The sequence below is a fragment of the Anabrus simplex genome, chromosome 6, assembly GCF_040414725.1.
Source record: "Anabrus simplex isolate iqAnaSimp1 chromosome 6, ASM4041472v1, whole genome shotgun sequence".
Taxonomy (NCBI): Eukaryota; Metazoa; Arthropoda; class Insecta; order Orthoptera; family Tettigoniidae; genus Anabrus; species Anabrus simplex.
In genome coordinates, this window is record NC_090270.1 from 327,457,930 (window position 1) to 327,480,327 (window position 22,398).

Sequence of the window (22,398 nt, forward strand, 5' to 3'; positions counted from 1 at the left end):
CCTCACTAGCGTGAGATAAACAAATCCACGTGCAGCTGTCATCCGCCATCTTTAATCCATAGAGCACCGTGCTGCCCTCTTTAGCTACTTACCTTTGAAATGTGGTACGTCACAGCTGTCATCCGCCATCTTGCATCGCAAACTTCAGTGCTGCACTCTTTAGCTGAAATGTAGTGGCGGCAAATTCTTTATGCTCTTGTTTGGAAACAAAGCCACGTGCAGCTGTCATCCGCCATCTTTAATCTAGAGAGCACAGTTCTGCCCTATTTACCTACTTACCTTTGAAATGTGGTACGTCACAGCTGTCATCCGCCATCTTGCATCGCAAACCTCAGTGCTGCATTCTTTAGTTTGAAATGTAGTGGCGGCAAATTCCACGTGCTCTTGTTTGGAAACAAAGCCACGTGCAGCTGTCATCCGCCATCTTTAATCCAGAGAGCACCGTGCTGCCCTCTTTAGCTACTTACCTTTGAAATGTGGTACGTCACAGCTGTCATCCACCATCTTACATCGCAAACCTCAGTGCTGCACTCTTTAGCTAGATACCTTTGAAATGTAGTGGCGGCAATTTGAAAAATTCTTTATGCTCATGTTTGGAAACAAACCTATGCGCTTTTTTTTGTCAGCTATCATCCGCCATCTTTAATCCAGAGAGCGCCGTGCTGTCCTCTATGTGGTGGTGGTAAATTCTACACGCTTTACAAACCCATGTGCTTTTCTGACAGCTGTCAACCGCCAGAGAGCACCGTGCTGCCCTCTTTGTGCCGGTGACAAATTCCACGTGCTTTTTGACAGCTGTCATCCGCCATCTTGCATCACAAACCTCAGTGCTGTACTCTTTAGCTAGGTACCTTTGAAATGTGGTGGCGGCAAATTCCACGTGCTCTTGTTTAGTAAACAAAGCCACGCGCTTTTTTGACAGCTGTCGTCCGCCATCTTTAATCAATAGAGCACTGTGCTGCGGGTAATTTCGTTAGCTGTCATCCGCCATCTTTAATCCATAGAGCACCGTGCTGCTCTCTGTAGTAGCGGGTAATTTGAAAAGTTCTGTTAGCCGTCATCCGCAATCTTTAATCAAGAGAGCACCGTGTTGCCATCTTTAGCTAGATACCTTTGAACTGTGGTGGCGGCAAATTCCACGTGCTCTTGTTTAGTAAACAAAATCACGCGCTTTTTGTCAGCTGTCATCCGCCATCTTACATCGCAAACCTCAGTGCTACACTCTTTAGTTGAAAAATGGTGGCGGATAATTTAAAAAGAAAAATTCTACAGCAGCCATCTCTCGACGCTAATTGCACAAGATTGTGGCTATACATGACTCCTTAAAGGTGCTTATGCGAGATGATCGCTATACATAGTTTCTTATGAGACATGTTGTATCGGATCACATGTTAAGGTTAACGACATCGAGTGCAGTGTTCGATTCTAGTCTTCTTATGTTTCAATCTAATTTTCTTAGAACAAAGCTATGTATAACCGCCATCTTGCGCAAGCATCCTTAGGGGTGGGGGCGTCTCTAGCCATCTTGTGCAAGGATCCTTAAGCCGCCTCATAAGAGCAACCACCATCTTGCGCAAGCATCCCTAGGGTGTCTCATAAGGAGCCTTGTATAACAGCCATCTTGCGCAAGCATCCCAAGGGAGTCTCATAAGAAACTATGTATAGCGATCATCTCGCATAAGCACCTTTAAGGAGTCATGTATAGCCACCATCTTGTGCAATTAGCGTCGAGAGATGGCTGCTGTCGAATTTTTCTTTTTAAATTATCCGCCACCATTTTTCAACTAATGAGTGTAGCACTGAGGTTTGCGATGTAAGATGGCGGATGACAGCTGACAAAAAGCGCGTGAGTTTGTTTACTAAACATGAGCACGTTTAATTTGCCGCCACCACAGTTCAAAGGTATCTAGCTAAAGATGCAACACGGTGCTCTCTTGATTAAAGATGGCGGATGACGGCTAACAGATCTTTTCAAATTACCCGCTACTACAGAGAGCAGCACGGTGCTCTATGGATTAAAGATGGCGGATGACAGCTAACGAAATTACTCGCAGCACAGTGCTCTATTGATTAAAGATGGCGGACGACAGCTGTCAAAAAAGCACGTGGCTTTGTTTACTAAACAAGAGCACGTGGAATTTGCCGCCACCACATTTAAAAAAGGTATCTAGCTAAAGAGTACAACACTGAGGTTTGTGATGCAAGATGGCGGATGACAGCTGTCAAAAAGCACGTGGAATTTGTCACCGGCACAAAGAGGGCAGCACGGTGCTCTCTGGCGGTTGACAGCTGTCAGAAAAGCACATGGGTTTGTAAAGCGTGTAGAATTTACTACCACCACATAGAGGGCAGCACGGCACTCTCTGGATTAAAGATGGCGGATGATAGCTGACAAAAAAAAAGCGCATGGGTTTGTTTCCAAACATGAGCATAAAGAATTTTTCAAATTGCCGCCACTACATTTCAAAGGTATCTAGCTAAAGAGTGCAGCACTGAGGTTTGCGATGTAAGATGGCGGATGACAGCTGTGACGTACCACATTTCAAAGGTAAGTAGCTAAAGAGGGCAGCACGGTGCTCTCTGGATTAAAGATGGCGGATGACAGCTGCACGTGGCTTTGTTTCCAAACAAGAGCACGTGGAATTTGCCGCCACTACATTTCAAACTAAAGAATGCAGCACTGAGGTTTGCGATGCAAGATGGCGGATGACAGCTATGACGTACCACATTTCAAAGGTAAGTAGGTAAATAGGGCAGAACTGTGCTCTCTAGATTAAAGATGGCGGATGACAGCTGCACGTGGCTTTGTTTCCAAACAAGAGCATAAAGAATTTGCCGCCACTACATTTCAGCTAAAGAGTGCAGCACTGAGGTTTGCGATGCAAGATGGCGGATGACAGCTGTGACGTACCACATTTCAAAGGTAAGTAGCTAAAGAGGGCAGCACGGTGCTCTATGGATTAAAGATGGCGGATGACAGCTGCACGTGGATTTGTTTATCTCACGCTAGTGAGGTTAAGTTGGTAGCAATAAGGTTTAGGCCCGCCAAGATGGCAGCACTGCCGATGACAGGTGACGAATTTTACATCTACTACGATAAAGAGGGCAGCACAGTGCTCTGTAGTTTAAAGATTGCGGATGACAGCTGTCAAAAAAGCACGTGGCTGTCAAAAAACACGTGGCTTTGTTTACCACGCGCTAGTTAGGTTAAGTTGGTACTACTGAGGTTTAGGCCCGTCAAGATGGCAGTACTGAGGTTAGCGATGCGTTGTTGTCTGTCAAAAAGCACGTGGCTTTGTTTACCTCACGCTAGTTAGGTTAAGTTGGCACTACTGAGGTTTAGGCCCGTCAAGATGGCAGTACTGAGGTTAGCGATGCGTTGTTGTCTGTCAAAAAGCACGTGGCTTTGTTTACCTCACGCTAGTTAGGTTAAGTTGGCACTACTGAGGTTTAGGCCCGTCAAGATGGCAGCAGTGAGGTTAGCGATGCGTTGTTGTCGATGACAGCTGTCAAAAAGCACGTGGCTTTGTTTACAAATTCAAATCTCCCGCCAAAATTCAAATTTCCCGCCAAAATAGCAATTTCCCGCGGGAGGAGGCGCCAGAATCCCTGTATTATACTACTGAGGGTGTGTGTTCACTCCTTGTAGGTCCTTAAGAGCAATACTGTTTTCCTAAAGTGGAATGTCCTTTAGAGGAGACATTAACCAGGGAATCACCCTAATTGCAACAGAAATGAGTTGCAGGGAAAATGTCTTTTTTTTTTGCTAGGGGCTTTACGTCGCTCCGTCACAGATAGGTCTTATGGCGACGATGAGATAGGAATGGCCTAGGAGTTGGAAGGAAGCGTCCATGGCCTTAATTAAGGTACGGCCCCAGCATTTGCCTGGTGTCAAAATGGGAAACCACGGAAAACAATCTTCAGGGCTACCGATAATGGGATTCGAACCCCCTATCTCCCGAATGCAAGCTCACAGCCGCGCGCCTCTACGCGCACGGCCAACTCACCCGGTGGGAAAATGTCTAGTGAGTTTAAAAAATATCTGTTTGCCATGACCATCCCCTTCAACAGCAACTTCCAGTGGTATACGCGAGTAGGCCATGGAATAGAATGAGTTAGGAATGGTATAGTTCTAGAAGGGTAGGTTTTAGATCCGTACTCCAGTATCAAAAAGAAGTGCACATAACTCAAGGTAGGCAGATTTGACACGTTTGTGGACAACTGACGAAAGGATAGGTGGTAATTAATACTGCCCCGCGCGTTCTGAAAGTAGCATCAGTGCTCGCGTCGTATGTGAGCGATACATTCATTCCATCTACACAGCCCCAATATAATTTGCGGAAGGTAGAAAGAACACAAAATGCACTTTAAGGTTCATTTATAATATGTCCCTTGAAATATTGAGAAAGGACACTGGCATATGTGAAACGATCAAAATAATTATCTGATTGTTATTTTCACAGTCTTCGGGATCCTGAGATCGTGATATTACTGATTACTCGAACAACTCACTGAACACAATACGGTTTTACAAATAATCTACAGTTTCAATTATAAAAGATCTCGAGTTGCAAGCACTAACACAAACAATAATGAGCTAATTCACAGCAAATCAAACGCATTTTAGAGATAAACATGAATACTTAAAAATGTACTCGCGTCGTATCTGTGAGATAAAGCTGGCAGCAGCTCGTGACATTTGTATTGCATGAAAGTCACAACACTACTGACAAGGGAACATCCACAATGGTGAAGTCACCGATCGCGATGAAACTTAGAAAACACATTGAGGTACATGTAAAAACAATGCCAGCATCAATTTTAGGCGCCAACATTCATTAGCGCGTTAACTAAGGGGCCTAAAAGTTGCGACATTTCAAGTTCTGCGCGATCAGCGATGAATACCTGCTGGCCAATGCTAAGCCGGCACACACACTTCCCGTCTGGAGACACACCCTCTGCACCGCCTTTTACCCTCCAAGTGGTTCTCCCCGGCACATTCCCCTCCCTCCTCCACGCGCTTGAAGGCTGCTTGACCGTTCAGCCAGCGAGTCTGACAGAGTTATCGGAATCAACATATCATAAACCTACAATTTCACATGCAGCGCAAAAGACCACGCTTCAATCTACGTTGTTACGGCCTATGTCCGCAGTGTGACATCTCCCCGTGAGCGTCAAAACCTATTTGACAATAGTTGACTGCTTAACACTCGCCCTCAATCGCGTCATAAAGCTGCAGCTCCCGAAAGTTCAGCGGACCTTCTTCACCGTGACTTCCGTGCCTTGCTTGAAGATGAAAAATAATTTTTGACACGCTCAGTGACATTGCCCCTAAGGACTCGTCGCAAACGTTTTCATAAATATTTCATAAAATGTAAACTGCCTATACAATGTGGAAATTCCAAGGGAGAGCTATGAGGAAGGCTGATAGCGTACGCAGTGTAGCAGAGGTTCTGTTCGACAGGTAAGCAGACGGCAGCGCGGGGAGAGGGAAACGAGTGGTGCTGAACCAGACGGGGCGGAGGGGAGGAGGAGCAGAGGTGTGGCACAAAGCAGTGTTCCGGCTAAGCATTGGTCAGGAGGAATTCATCGCCGTTCGCGCAGAACTTGAAATGTCGCAACTTTTAGGCCCCTTAGTTAACGCGCTAATGAATGTTGGCGCCTGAAATTGATGCTGGCATTGTTTTTACATGTACCTCAATGTGTTTGCTAAGTTTCATCGCGATCGGAGACTTCACCAATGTGGATGTTCCCTTGTGAGTGGCACCACTTCCGAGAAAGGAAGGTAGGAGGGGAGATGGGCTTCCAGCCTCAGGCAAGCTCGAGGTACAGCAAGCAACCACCCGCCACCGTGTATCTCTCAGGTAACACTCGACTTCTGGAGTGTAAACTTCGCAGATTATGCGTGACAATGACGTCAGTGTATGGCTAGTGCGAAAACGGAGCAACTCAGGTTACCTCGCACCTCAACCAGGCTACTATGTTTTGAAGAACACCGTGATACGTGGACTTGTTGTAAAAATGGGACTTGACATCCTCTGCTGTTGAGAATTTCATCCAGTTCTGTCCACTACCACCGTTTCCAGGCAATCTGGGTCAGTTTCTGTTGACGACAGATACATCAGCTGAATATTGAACCCATAATTCTACGGTGAGAAAAATATTTTTTTTCTCCAATATTTATTTGGTATTAAGAAAGTACTTTTGTGTTTGAGGGCAGCCATGCTGCGCTCCTAAGAGCCTCGATGTCGCGTGGGAAGGTTCTCACTCACGGCAAGCTCGTGAATTGCCGGGACACCTCGGTGGAACTCGAGTGCCCGACAATTCTTTAAATTCATGGAATTCTATACAACGAGGGATTTTGGCAATATAGTAAATAAAGAAATAAATAAGCAAAATTATTCGTACACCCTACGTGAAGATAGAGACACCAGGAAAAAACTTAAATGCAGTTAAGCCTAAGTACATGTTAGCGTGAGATCAGCGAACCAGCTACACGTGCCAAGGTCAGGGGAGGAAGAAAACGCGCGAAACGCACGGGCAGAAATAATTTATTTCCCCGGGTGTGAGTGTAGAAAATTTATAAATTTAACATCTAACATCAGTGCAAGCCTGTCCGGAGTTCTGGGACAAGTTTCATCAAAATCGGTCTATTAGACGCAAATTTGGCAGATTACACAATCAAGCCTCATAGAGGGGATAGCGTCCCTCCTGAGATTATAAAAGAAACCCCCCACCGTATAATTTTCAGTGTCGATCTGGAACTTGAAGCCGCGGGAGCTTGTGCCCGTCGTCTTTGGAAATTCGCGCCAGATTGACCGACAAATAATTAAATACATGTCCGTGGCTAAGGTCCATATACTTTGTTAACCCTAGAACGGTCGGGTGGAAAATGTAACAAGAAAGGTCGGGCTGGGTCTGGTAGACCCAAAACCTAAACGTCTATAAAACTTTTTAAAATTATTTATTTTTACAATATAAGACATTGAATATTATTATAGAATGTTCTCTATAACTTTAACTCAATTTTATATTTCTGCATTGTTTTATTGATAAAAAGAACTTAAAAGGAAGATAAGCTTAAAATTTTAGCTGGAAAAAGTAATGTTTTTAAAAAAATCGCGACAAATAAAGTCCACTTGATATGTCAGTTTGATAATACTGTTTTATGCAAATGAACGTATTTGTTATCCAAATGCCTAAGAAAAAGTGGCTTAGGTTCAATATTTTAACCAATTAAACTCGGGTGAAGTTCCTCAATTGTTAACGCAGTTTACACACAACATTTCCGCATGTGTCAGGCAAACCCAAACTTTGCAGATCTTGCAGGAGTATTTTGTCTTGTTGTCCTTACACATATGACATCTACCTCTTTTCCCAGGCTCCGGCAATTCTCTATTTTCAATAGCTTCCCCCGAAAGTCTCGCAGCCAGAAGTCGAATTTCTCGAGGCAGAAAACTTTGGTGTGCTCGCTCTGCCATGTACGGTTGCACAGGTGATTTTGCAAGCTCCTTGAGGAACACACGCCTTTTCATAACCACAAGGTTGGATTTTAGCGTAACATATGCATTTAGGGCAGCAATATTCAGTACAGCAAAGAATAAACATAATGGCCAGCGCCTTGTTCCCCTAGCAACTGTATATTCTGCACTCATAGCGTCCACTACATCAGCGCCACCCTTGGTGTCATTGTAGCAAGTGATGACTTTTGGCTTCCTTTTGACACCATTTTCTTCATCAATTTCTGCCGTGTGATGCATAGAGGAAAGTAGAATTACACATTTGTTACGTTTTGGCACATACGACACCATAGTAACCTCCTCCTGAAATCCAAACGTAGGTACTTGAATATTGTTCTTTTGATTTCTTTGCAAGGAATTCCCCTGGTATTTCACACTTGTTTTTCCTCAAAGTACCAACAAGCGTAAGTTTGTTTTCTGTTAGAAGTTTCTTCGTAAGGCTGTAAGAGGTGTTCTGTTAGAAGTTTCTTCGTAAGGCTGTAAGAGGTGAACCAATTATCTACTGTTACATTTCGACCACTGCCTTTTATTGGTTCCACTAGTCGTAAGACAACGTCATCAGGCTTATTACTAACACGAAGTGGGCCTTCTGGTTGAGTTCCAGCATAAACGTCTAAGTTTTTAACGTAATAGCTCTTAGCACAAGCCATCAAGAAGACTTTTATACCATATTTTGTTGGCTTAGAGGGGATATACATCCGAAATCGGCACCTCCCTCGAAATGGTACTAGCATTTCATCGATAGTAACAAATTCTGAAAGTGAATAATACTTCTTACAGTTCAGTACAAAGAGGTCCAAGAGCTCCCTAAGTGCTGCTAAATTATCTTTACACTTCCTTTCATTCCGTGAATGGATATCATCAAAGCGAATAACACGTGTAAGAAACCTGAACCTTTTCAGAGACATACCAGCTCTAAATATTTCAATTCCTGTTCCGTCTGTATCCCAAAAGTCCTCAATATTCATTTTACCTCCATGTAATGTGCCAGCAAGATATAAGAGACCAAAATAAGCCATGATCTCTTTGTTTGTAGTTTCTCTGCACATTGTTGGGTCACTCTTGTAGTTAGATGTAACAGATCGTATAAATATATTAGTTGCACCAACTACCAAGTCTATAAGAGGTTCATTGAAAAATAATGACCACGATTCTAATGGAGTGTGCACATTCATAGCATCCCTTACAGGTCCTGGTAAATGAGTGGAAACTAAATCGTGGCTTCGTGTGCGAACATTTTGTGGGAATTTGTCTTTCTTCCATTTAGTCTTATTGTCTTTACCAACAAAATAACGACAGGGATTACCCTCATCTGGAACCGTACCTGCAGCTTGTGCCTGGAGCATTATAAGCACTGTTGTTGGAAATAGTGGCTTCGCGGATGTTTGGAATGTTGATATTATCTGTTTCTTCCCCAATACCGTCACTTAATTCACTATTAGAATCATGTTCACTGTTCATCACGAAATCTGGGTCAGCATCAGAATCATCAAATTCATAGTCTTCGTCACATAAAATCCTCTCTATTTCCTGCCTAGACACAGTTGCTCGTGATGCCATTGTTAAATTTTCTACTGTATAATGATTTCTATTGTCTGTTCAATAATTATACAATGTACACTCCACAAAACCTAAAAGGAACTAATATATCACACGCAAAATCCACTAGTATGTTGGAACACAAACGTTACATAAACGGTCGGGCCGGGTTTGAGAGACCCATGACTACTTTGCGACGGTTATAGACAAAGACTCGTTGATGAAGCTTCCGGTTTACTGCTGCAGCGCATTCTGAAGAATGTTTCAGGAAGCTATAGGGCACTCCAAACCTGTAGGTGCTTCGACCTTGTAGCTATTACGAAAATGCGTACTACTGGGTCACACAGACCCAGCCCGACCGTTCTAGGGTTAAGAAGACAAAGTGATTGGAAAAGTTCTGAACGTTTGCCGACGAACGAGGAAAGTGTAGGCTGGTTGAAATATACACAGCAAGTTTTATTTATATCATCTCATGTACGCTTGAAAGTGAAGAGGGTTGGGGGAAGCTATTCAGAGTAGTTCTGCTCCCTTTATCTGCTGAACACCTGTTTTTATTGAAGTAACGGAGAGAAACCACTCTGGGAACGTATCAGACAGTTGTAGTCGACTGCAGAACGAGGGAAGTTCGTGGCGCAAATTACAGAGAAAGTGCCTGATTCATGTGGTAATTTTAATATCGTGTGTGTGAAGGGTAGTGTTTGTATGAGTGAGATTTTGGAAATGAAAATGTTATCTGTGAAAATGAGCGGCTAAGCCCGAGGTCAGCTGCTGACGATGTAACCAGAATGCTGGGAATGTCACCATTGTGCAGGTCTGTCTATTTTATATTATGTTGTAGTTAGTTAGTTATTGTTCTGTCCCAACAAACTTTTCCAGATGATTGTCGGGTTGATATTCGTAATTATCAGGCGAAAGGTGTTGTAATTTTTGGTCAGCGTGTGAAAATTTCAGTGTGTAAACTTTCATGTCAAGAACGGTAACATGCGACGCTTAAAATTTTGTGTTGAATGTTCGATGAGATATCATCCAAAGCGTGGATTTTTGGAACGTTATAAGTGTAAATTAGTCGTGGCGAATATCTTAATCTCAGATGTCAGTTGAATTCAGAAATGTTGGTCGATAATAATAATAATAAAAATGATAATAATAATAATAATAATAATGTCTACCGCGGGATAAGGAAATTTTTCTATGTTAAAGTGCATTTAACCAGTATATTTTTACAAGGATCGCAGGCATATTTAGATGATTTCGGTGAAATTTGTTAGAGTCACAGTCATTAATGGGAAGGAAATTTTGAGACATCGTGGATATCAATGATACGAAAAGTCGCTGGGTGTTCTTGGACTCTCGAGGTTCGAAAGTCGTAATAATAGTAAAGTAAGAGATGTGTTTAATAATGGTTGTCGTTTTCACCAGGGGATCGAAGTATGAAAAAGGGTCTTGAAGGAAAAGGGATTGAGAGCGACGAATTTATATGTATGTGGAGACGAGAGAGATGGATGAAATGAAGCTCGGATTTTTAAGTGATACCGCTGGAATAAAGCGAGGAGAAGGAGTTTGAGACAAGCTATATTTTTGAAGAGGAAGTATTTAGGAAACAGGCTGTGTTGAGGCAGGCTGTATTGTTTTCCGCAATCAATCCGAATTTGAGACGACTATGGTGTGAAGCATCGTAAATTTATAGAAAGATCCCAAGTGAAAACGACTCTAGTAAAATGTTAAAGTCTTGGTAGTAAACGTCCAGTGATTTTGTTACGTAAAGCCCGTATGGATAATAAGATAATGAGCGACCTCAAGGATGAAAGAGCACTTTGGACACACGGTTGGTGTTGTATTGAATTTGTTCACTGGATAGGTCATTGATAAAAATAGTTGGAATTGATGATAGGCGATTTGAGAATTTCGAATGCGGTAGTGATGATTATTTATGTTTGAAGGCATCCACTAAATGGTAAACGTGTGTTGGGAATTTTCATTTGCTTCCCTAACACTTCAGTGCACAGGCTGAGATTGTGTTCGAGGTGGAGAATCGTTCGTCACGTATATTTATTTTTGAGTTCACGTATTGTAATGGTAGAGACTTACTGTATTTTTCGATTTGCATTCATTTGATAGTAAGAGACGTGGTTCCGTCGCGCGTATTTTGTCTGACCAGATTTAGTATTAAATGTCGGAGGTGTTTTGAAATTGCTGTTCGCCTGATATGTTAAGGGAGGCGTAGTACGACCCACTTTGACGCCCGACGATAGATTTAGGACGTCACATGTTGTCATTGAAGTCACTGTTGATGAGACGTAGTAGTTCACGCCCGACGATAGAATTTGGAAGGCATCATGTACATAATGATTAGTGTTAGGATGTACAGATTTCAAGTGAGCCCGACGATAGGTCTGGGATGGTAGCTGTACACACTCAAGTCTCAGTTTAGATGTTTCTTTTGTTTTTTTGTTGAAGTGGCCTGGATGAAGGTAGCATCTACAGTACGATATGATTTATGAAGAGGGCCAATGCGTAGCTCTCCATTGAGATAAAGGGACAGCTGTTGACGAGTGAGGGTTGTCCAAGTGTTGGATATCGGCTCGATATAGATTAAATATTTTTTTCTGTGATTCTCCGTGCGTGTTAAGCTTTAATGACTTCGAGATGTTAATTTATTCTTACGGACTTTATTGTTTTCTCGTTTTGACGTCCGTTCTCGTTTGATAGTGTGCATATTGACACTCAGTGTATTAGTGTGAGACTTGAGTTGCGAATGCGGTTTCGATTCGTCAGCCAGTAACAATATTTATTTTCAATCTTGTCGTACTTTCATTTTTATTCATAGTTAAAGTAAGTAAGTAATCACTTTACGAGTAATGTGTTGGGACAGACAGTAAATAGAGAAATCTGTACTGGTAGCATTGTTTTTCAAGGGAAAGAAGTCCTTAAGTTGTAGTAAATTTTAGCGTGGACTGGTAATTTTATTAAGCATATCAAACCCATTTCTAACCTGAAAATCGGTTCAATAATAATACCTTTCAAGTGACTTTCCACTTTTTAATTAACTTCAGTGTTTGGCATTTCTTCTAAATGCATGATTAGTAATTGTTTCCTGCATTTCGCAGTTTTGTTCCTTTAGAACGACATAACGTAAGATCCTCACGGATCCTGTTGTTGTTGGTTCCTTCCGAACAGCTGTTTGGGGGTGATGCACATTTAGCATCGGGATTACCTTATCACTTAAGGGTGTCATGAATGACAAATATATGGTGGGATTTTATTTCAATTGTGAATGATGCTGTTAACTTGTAGTGAACACCATGCTTTCCCATAATATTTCGCAACCTATCCAAAGCAACTGATAGTCAGTTTGGTTCGATTAAGGGTCCATTCGGCGGGTGTTCCGTATCCGTAAGTGAATTCGACTGGTGGATAACCTTAATTGAGAGAAAATCAGGCGTTCTACTTGTTGAAAGTCAGATTTTCCACGGATCGTGTGGATTAACTCTCAGTTCTCGTTTGGAATAATAGGTGCCCGGTTTTCAGGTCTTCCCTTTTTCAGTTTTTCAGTTTCGCTGTCCACTAACATATTAGCTTCTCCGAAGCAACTCTTCGACATTGTAGAAACAAAGTGACGGTATGTAAGGTAACTGTGTTTGGAACATTCAAAAATCAATAATTTATATATTTTTTTTATTTTGCAAGAATGCATATTAAATTAATGATGTTATCGTGCTCTTTCAATTTAATAAAAGTTAGTAAGCACATTTTTGCTCCTCATTTCAAGTAGTTAGGCTCTCTTCTGAACCCCATCGTTTGGTTAAGATCGTGACCGAATTTATTCCCGCAACGACCCAGGATTTAAGAGTTCTAAATTGTTCTACTGTAGCAGCCGTGGCCGACCAACGATGGAATGGTAAGTTCAAGGGTTCAGTAAATACATAAATAAGTACATACAATAATTTTTTCCCAGTGTAGTAGACAGACTTTCCCAAAATATTTATATAACGCCAAATTTCATCGCAATGGCAACGTGTCATGGAAAATTAAGTGCTTATTTTCATTGTTTTAACATTTTAGATAGTTCAATAGGTTCATGTAATCAAACTATTGACCATTATTATTTCATTGTGAATTACTTGAGAGAGAAAGAAGCGTGTTAATTAATGATATTGTTGGTAGAGAGTCACGGCAATTGAGCAAATGTGCGTCGGTCAAAAATTATTTTAAACAGTTCTTATGTTCAATCAGTCACTACTGATCTGCATTTAGGGCAGTCGCCCAGGTGGCAGATTCCCTATCTATTGTTTTCCTAGCCTTTTCTTAAATGATTGCAAAGATATTGGAAATTTATTGAACATCTCCCTTGGTAAGTTATTCCAATTCCTTACTCCCCTTCCTATAAACGAATATTTGCCCCAATATGTCCTCTTGAATTCCAACTTATATCTTCATATTGTGATCTTTCCTACTTTTAAAAACACCACTCAGACTTATTCGTCTACTGATGTCCTCGCACGCCATCTCTCCACTGACAGATAGTAACATACCACTCAGTCGAGCAGCTCGTCTCCTTTCTCCCAAGTCTTCCCAGCCCAAACTTTGCAACATTTTTGTAACGCTACTCGCGCTTCTCGAACTCAATTGTATTTGAACAACTGTGAAAAAAGGATATAGTTTTGTTTTTTATTATTTTATTTACTTATGTACACTATGACAGCCATCGAATTAAGAATGTATCTCACATGTAATTAGAAAATTAAATTACATTTTTAATACGATTACTCAAACATGTAGTATTACTGTCCAGTAATGGGACATGCTGTGAATAAACGTAAAAAAATAAAAATACGTACAAACAACTTCATTATAGACTCGCATGCCTTTCATACTTCAGTCAGCAAGCCTCTGTGATATTACTATGCTCCGTCACAATCCTCATTTGTAACTACATTGTTCAAACAATTAGGGGAACAAGTATCTGAACGTATGCCACGCTCCACAAAACAATACCTCACATCCAGGTATATTACCAACTAAACCTTTATACCTTACTGTTGAAGAATACAAAAGAACACCGATGTATTCGCGTTCATTTTCATAACACAAACAGAAATGTCCAAATAGGGGCAAAAACAAAGTGATAACAGTCCTCCAGGGTGGATTTTTATCACAGTTGGAGAGCTCCAGTATGGTGTTTGTCCTCCACGAGAATTTATCACAGCTTGGCACCTACGTGCCCTGCTCCGTATAAGTCGACGTTGCGGTATCAGGTCCCATTCTTCAATGAGAGCTTGTTCGAGGTCTTGAAGAGTCTGTGAGGGAATAAGACTCCCACAAACATTTCTGTCAAGCCTATCACACACAGGCTCGATGGGATTGAGGTCGGAACTCACTACTGGACATTCCATCTCTTGAATATCCTGTTCTCGCAAGACACCTCTGGCAATGCGCACCAAACCAGCCCTGGCATTGTCGTGCATGAGAACGAATTCAGGGCCAACACCGTATGCGGCAACCAACACATGCTGTAACAGTGTCTGCTCGAAATACCCTGCAGCGGTGAGATTACCACAGACGACGACAAGATCCGTACAGCCATCATTACTGATGCCACTCCACCCATCACTGAACCTTGTACGAATCGGTCGACTTCCTGGACAACATTTGGCATGTACTGCTCACCACGGCGTCTCCATACGCGTTGACGTCCATCACGCTGTATCAGGGGAAATTTGGAATCGTCTGTGAACAAGACAAGTCTCCATTGGCGAAGTTGCCAGTTCACGTGGGTACGGACAAACGGAAGGCGAGCTACGCCATATTGCTGCTTTAAAAGGGGCACTCGAACAGGACGTCTGGGTCGTAAAGACACTTAACCTGTTCCTTACTGTTTGGTCAAACACCGTGACTCCAGTGACCTTCCTGAGGTTTGTCGCAGTTCCCTGGCAGTTGCTGAACGACGCCTGAACGCACTGATGGTCAGATATCGGTCATCCTGCGGGGTTGTCATGTATCCATGACCTTGTCTAACCCTCTTTGTGAACTGGCCTGTCTCAATGTAGTGATTCCACAAGCGGTGAATAACTGACCGAGAGACATTGAGATCCACAGCAATACGACGAGAAGTTCATCCTTTTTCGATCAATATGACGGCTCTTGCGACTTGAACCTCGTTAAGATGTCTCACGGGATGTGCTGGTTGACGTACAACGTGCTCAGATGACCGCAGTAGTCTGTGTACCTCACAACGACATGGGGACGCACCGCTATTCACTTTGTTTTGAGGGGTCACCTAACAGCTTAATGCATGGCTACTCCTACTGATGGAGTATAACTTCGATTTAACATACGCTGAGTAGCTAAGGTCTTAAGGTATGATGTACGACCATTGGAACCCCAACTACCAAATGATCGTTCACATACTATGCGTTACAAAACATGTTCCACTAATTTTTTTAACTGTGTAGTTGTGTGCTGTCCTTTAGTTCTAAATTTCTTATCCTTATATCATTAGAGACCGAGCCTAACCATCGTCATCTTGATCTCCCTCTACTTCTTTCCTCCTTTCCTCCTCCATTCGCCTCACATGACCCCAACACCGATGCAGTTGATGCCTACAGCTTCGTCAAACGAGTTCATTCTTAACTCAACCTTTATCTCCTCATTTCGAGCACCCTGTTGCCATTGTTCCCACCTGTTTGTACCGGCAATCATTCTTGCTACTTTCATGCCAGTTAACTCTGACTTATGAATACGATATCCGGAGTCCTCTCAGTTTTCACTCCCGTACGGGAAAGTTGGTCAGAAAACAGACCGTTTCATCCGGGAGCTGACTTCCTTCTTACAGAATTAATGTTGATCGCAACTGCGAGTCCACTGCATTAGCTTTACTGCATCTTGATTCAATCTCACTTACTATACTACCATCTTGGGAGAACACACATCCTAAATACTTGAAATGATCTACCTGTTCCAGCTTTGTATTTACAACCCGGCATCCTGTTCTCTTAGGTTTCTTACCTACTGGCATCAGTTAAGTTCTGAAAAGTCTAATGTTCATACCATACTTATTGCACCCATTTGCAAATTCCAAGATATTAGACTGCAGGCTTTCAACTCTTCTATTAAAACCAATTCACCCGCATAGGGCGAACTGCATACTACATTTCCACGTTACTGAATCCACCCTGCCACTTTCTGTTTACAATACAAAATAGACCTTACGTACGAAATTCTGCGCTTGTCCCTTGTAGGGGAGAGTCCTATAGTACCGGCCATTTGCTGGTTCCCGTTTTTGATGCTAGGTAACGTTAGCTTACAGGTGGCATATGAAGGATGCTACATTCCCGGGTGTCATACTTTGGGCATTTCGTTTAGCGTTCACTCTTCTGTGAGATGTGAGTGCTGTACGCTGGCTGGCTTACGATCGCGCGAAAAATTATTTTCAAGCTCCAGGTACTAAATTTTCAGGCATGATTTTGTTTCAACGTTTATATAGTAGATAATGACGCTATAGCTGGTTAAAGGTTCTGGAAATCGTCTGTTAAACAATATCCAGTCGGGGAAGTTCCTTCATGTGAGTTTCGTACAGTACCAGCCAACCATACGTCTTCCAGTAACGGCCACAAGGACTTTTAAAGAAATCCAATTATATTAACTTCTTTCCACTTTCCAGGGTGAAATGACCGAGAAAAGGGGTAAATAAAATGAAAGTGAACTGAGGACGGGATGAATATGGCACTAAATGAAATTATTTCTTTAAAAAATGACAGCAAGGCAGGCTGCTGAGCCTTCTTCTGTGCCAATATGTACGTTAAGAGACCGTCTGAGATCACTTAGATCTGACTGATCTAACTCCTCAAATGGGAAGATTTGAAAACCTGTGATGAGTATATGGAAAATCAGTTTGTTACTTATATGAAGGATCTATTTCATAACTTCGTGCACCTGAGCAGAAAATAATTTTTACAATTAGCATTCGCTTTGGCCGAGAATTCAAAAGTCCCCCACCAGTTCAACAAGGAAAATAGAACTGTCGGAAAGTAGTTTATTACTATGTAAATACTAAGAAAATTGAAGGGAAAACTGCATGTATAGTTCGTTGTGAGAACGGGTGCATGTTGGATGTGTAGACTAAGGAATTTGATTTAATTTTTTTTTGTGATTATTGCTAAAACTAAACTAAACTTGAAGTTAATGGATGTTAATTCCAATTATTAGGCCTATGTGCTTTCAAGTTCATTGTGCAGTTGTTAGGTGTTAGTAATTTCTTAGTGATATATGTCTTAGAAACTAGTAACCGGCCAATATTGGAAGAAGATTTCTGTAGTTCTTGAAGATTCAATTTAATTGTATTTTTAAATATTATACATTTTTTATAATTTTGTAAATATTTTATAGAAATCACACGCTGACATTGCGAAAGAATTTAATGAAGTACAAGTTTAGTGTATTAAAATCTCATACCGTATAGCATTGTGGTGGCCGGTACTGCAGGACTCTCCCCTATCACCTATCACGTTCACTTTGTAGAACATTCTACAATCTGTTCACATATTCCTAGGATCCCGCTGTAACTATTTAGGCTGCGTAAGATAAGAAAGCCCTTGGATGGCCGTTATTTTACATCCTTCACGAAAACCACGCCAACGGCGGTAGCCGTGTTGAAACACCGGATCCCGTGAGATCTACGAAGTTAAGTAACATTGGGCGTGGTCAGGAGTTGGATGGGTTGCCACGCGCTGTTGGTGGGGGGTAAGGGAATGGAGGAGCGGAAAGGAACTGGCCACCCTACCGCAAGTAAACTTCGGCTCAGGAATACCTCTGCGGAGGTTCGGACCTGCCTTCGGGCAGAACAACCCCTTACCTTACTAAAATCACCACAACTCGGCACCCTCTGTTGTAGAAAAATGTTTCTCACTCCCTTACCTTGCTCTATTCTACGGTGAGAACCGCATCAATATTCGTTGGACGATTCTCGAAATTAGCCCACACACACACACGTACACACATCTGTCTATCAAGGGCTTCATTTTACGTCTACAGAACTTTCAAAATAATTACATGTTTCAATCATGCCCGAAGCTGACCATTGAGAAATAAAAGTTTGAAGATAATATTCCTTATACTTTTATCCCGCTAATGAAAGGCACTGTTTTGAGATACCATCTGTACATTCTCCAGCCAGAGAGAGAGTGTTGCCCTCTGGGTGGCCCCCTTCACCCCTTGAGGGTGAGGAATAGAAAACCTTCTCCGGTGGATGCAGAGTGGGTTTCGGCCCACAAGTGGCCACGGCTGGTCTTTGGTCCGACAGCTCTGCACTCCGACCGACCAAACCAGCAGAGGACGGGTGGCCACGGCTCTGCCGTGTTTGTACGCCTCCGAACTCGGGAGACGGAGAGAGGCTGGTCCCAACCGTTCGCTGTCCTGAGAATGATTTTCCGTGGTGTTCCATTCTCCTGCAGTAAGTCGAATAGCCGGACAGTTCCTAGTATAGCCCATGGCCGTCAATATCCCCACCTTCTCTGAACATCTCCTTTACCGTATTAAATCTCCCTGTCTGAGAGACGGCCTCACCGTCTAGGAGGCCCGCCGTCCCCTCCACGGGAGGAATGAGAACATAGTAGTAGTCATGTTGCAGGACACAGAACATAATGAGCCATTCATACACATACAGCACTTACCAATTCTAAACATTGCTCCGAGGAGCAGAAGCTATCCATTAATAACCAATAAACCGTCGTTAGCGTGTACGATCGTTGACCATGCTTGATTAGGTCCGATAAACTAGCATCAAGGCGTGATTTGATTTGCCGGCAGTGCTCGTCTGTCATGCGCTTACGATCACAGTGAATTAATGACAGCAAACACAAAGTGGTACTGTGAGTGGAACATTGTCACACACACCTAATGGAACTGTCGTCAGACCTCGTGACGGGGGTGATGACGGATTAGAGATGAATCCAATCCAGAACACGTAAATTAATCCATCCAAACATTAACTCTCTTGCAACGCGGAGCAATCTGCTCCTGGATTACTTCGTTTATTTAATGTAATTTCCCGCACTGATGAACTGCGGGAGCATTTCTGAGAGATGGATGGGAAGATTCTCTTTACCACTATCAACTTTGTTCTTTACACTTAAAATCATTATTTCATATTTTCGTATTTAAAATTATTTTCACATTCAGTAGTTTGAAATGCAATGATAAGTTCCTGCATGTTAAAAGTATACTACTAATAAACATTCCTTTCACAATTGATACGTTACTTTCTTTTGCCTTTCCACTTATTGTCTACAAATCATTTGCGTGCACAGCTTGCGTTCATTCACTGATAAAGCTATAGATGAATCCATGATTCAGAGCATTTCTTTGGTTTCAGTTTCTCTTACCTAAAAATGAAAGTGTTAGCACAGGCTGGGGTGGGAGGTGGGATGCATCAAACCGTCTAATGACTGATGACCTAAACAAAAACATATATTTCATATTCATGTGACCGTCACCTTGCATGAAGCCCGTTCAGTATTTCCTGGAAGAATGTGTGAGTCAGACTGGGGAGCTCCCGACCCGTCTGAGGGCATGTTACGGCCTCTGCTTCTTTTAGGTTCTTCGTCTGATCTCTCCGTGGAATTTCTGGAACGTTCGTGCCTTGGATGTGCCCAGAAGGTAGAATTTTATCACCGGGCTTATAAAAGAAGGTTCGCCGTGAACAGGTGGTTGTAGTTCAGTTGACGTAGTTCTTGTGGTGAGTAGTCTGTTAGGAGTTGTGACCTAAGAATTCAGTGTGTGGAGCTGTCAGGTGAGTTGATCGTGAGCGTTATAGGACTTGTCTGGAGTCGAGCCAAGTGTAAAACAGTCGTCGTGCGTTGTAATAGTTACGTTCGTGTGTTTGAACCTGACTGCATGTTGCTACTGCGTGAACTGACGGTAGTGCGTGCGAAGTAAAGTTAAAAGTGAGACCTGCCAATCAAGATTACGAGGGATCGTCGTTCCACGCAGTCTACCCGATAAGGAGACCCGTTGTGAGGACATAGGACTTTCGTAAATAGCCACTAATTAGTGAAGTATTGTCATTCACAGCCTAGTATATATATATGTGTGTGTGTCATCCTCCATTAAATTTTTTCAGTAACACAGTCACGGTTTTATTCGTAACAATGCTGCACTTGAATGTCGATGCATTTGACACTGGTTTTTCATAAAAGGAAACAGTATGTCTGTTCCTTGCGTAAAGCAAACACAAATAAGAGAATTTTTCTATGAACATTCCAAATCATTTTTCAGTGCAATTAAATATGATATAAAATCTTACTGTATATGAAATTGGATGTATGTAAGTGTGTAAATGACACATCTTGTCCTAAACCGCTGGAGAAATTTCAACCAAACTTACACTTATGACTTACCATCTGGAGACGAACACTGAGGGAGTAAGCCATCCGTAGCTCTCTTATGGGTTGGGGGTCAGGGGGGCAAGGTATAAAAATATCGAAAAAAAAGTGTCGAATCCACAGTTTTTGGAGTCGGTGAGATGAATAGTGACATTCCCGACGTTTAAAAGTCAAAGTTCAGCTCCCTTTCGGGTGGGGGGCGAGGGGGAGTGATATATAAAATTAAATGAAAATAGTGTCGAATACATAGTTTTTGGGGTCGCCGAGGTGAATTGTGTACTCCGCATTTTGAGTATCAGGAGACAAACCACGTGGGGCTAAGACAGCCCAGGAACCCTTAGGGGTAGGGGCAAGGGGGGTCAGATACACAAATTAAAGAAAATAGTGTCGAATCCATACTTTTCGGGGTCGCCGAAATGAATAGTTACACTCCGCATTTTTTAAAGTCCAAGTCAGCCCACTTTGGGTTGGACGAGGAGGGGGTTGATATATAAAATTAAACGGAAATAGTGTCGAATACATAGTTTTCGGCGTCACCGAGGTGATTTGTACACTTTGGATTTTTAGTATCAGGAGACAAACCATGTGGGGGTAGGGCACCCTAGGAACGCTTAGGGCCGGGGGGGGGCGAGGAGGTGAGATATAAATATTATCGAAATTAGTCTCGAATCTATACTTTTCGGGCTCGCTGAAATGAATAGCAACGCTCCGGAATTTTTTAATGTCCAAGTTCAGCCCTCTTCATGGCGGGGGGTGATGGGAGAGTGATGTATAGAAATAAAACATATTGTCCAATACATAGTTTTCGGGGTCGCTGAGATGAATAGTGATACTCCGAATTTTTAGTATCAAGAGACAAATCAGGTGGGGTTAACACATCCCCAGGAAATCTTACCGGCGGTGGGGGGGGGGGGGGGTTGGCTGAGATATACAAATCATCGAAAGTAGTGTCGAATCCATACTTTTCGGGGTCACTGAGATGAATAGTGACACTCCGGAATTGTTTAAAGTCCAAGTTTAGCCTCCTTCGTGGTGGGGGCGATGGGAGAGTGATATATAAAAATAATCGAAAATAGTGTCGAATCCATAGTTGTCGGGGTCGCTGAGACGAATAGTGAGACTCCGGATATTTTATAAGTCCAAGTTCATCCCCCTTTGTGGAGGGGGGCGAGGGGTATTGAGATATAAAAATAACCGAAAATAGTGTCGAATCCATAGTGTTCGATGTCGCTGAGATGAATAGAAATACTCCCGATTTTTTAAAACTCAACGGTTAGCCCCCTTTAGGGTGGGGTTAGGGGGTGAGATATAATAATAATAATAATCGAATATACTGCCGAATCCATAGTTTTCCGGGTCGCTGAGGTGAATAGTAAAATTCCGGATTTTTTAAAGTCCAACTTCAGCCCCCTTTGGCATAAGGGTTGAGAAAGGGCGAAAAATTAAATTGTCAAAGAGACCTAGGTAATGGACGTGTGCATGTTCCAGTATGACTTTCAAGTATGACTTACTACCTGTGGGAGTAAGATGCCCCTAGAACCACTAGGGGAGTGGGTGAAATATAATATATATTAATAAATGAAAGTCACCGGGCGAGTTGGCCGTGCGCGTAGAGGCGCGCGGCTGTGAGCTTGCATCCGGGAGATAGTAGGTTCGAATCCCACTATCGGCAGCCCTGAAGATGGTTTTCCGTGGTTTCCCATTTTCACACCAGGCAAATGCTGGGGCTGTACCTTAATTAAGGCCACGGCCGCTTCCTTCCAACTCCTAGGCCTTTCCTATCCTATCGTCGCCATAAGACCTATCTGTGTCGGTGCGACGTAAAGCCCCTAGCAAAAAAATAAATAAATGAAAGTCAGTTTGGCGCGATCTATATATACTGTACTATACATATAAATTAAGGCATCAAAATGAAAACAGGCGTGAATTTATGAGACCATTCTAGGCATCTTAGAAATTTA

At 42.5% G+C, this 22,398-nt stretch overlaps 1 protein-coding gene and 1 pseudogene across 1 annotated transcript in view; one reads left to right on the forward strand and one right to left on the reverse strand.

Moving 5' to 3' along the window:
* Positions 1-7,760, reverse strand: part of LOC137501193 (uncharacterized) — a 37,297-nt pseudogene extending 29,537 nt beyond the window's left edge.
* The window catches only part of LOC136876009 (alkaline phosphatase, tissue-nonspecific isozyme-like), a 317,503-nt gene that overhangs the window by 125,679 nt on the left and 169,426 nt on the right, over positions 1-22,398 (forward strand). The window lies entirely within an intron of this gene.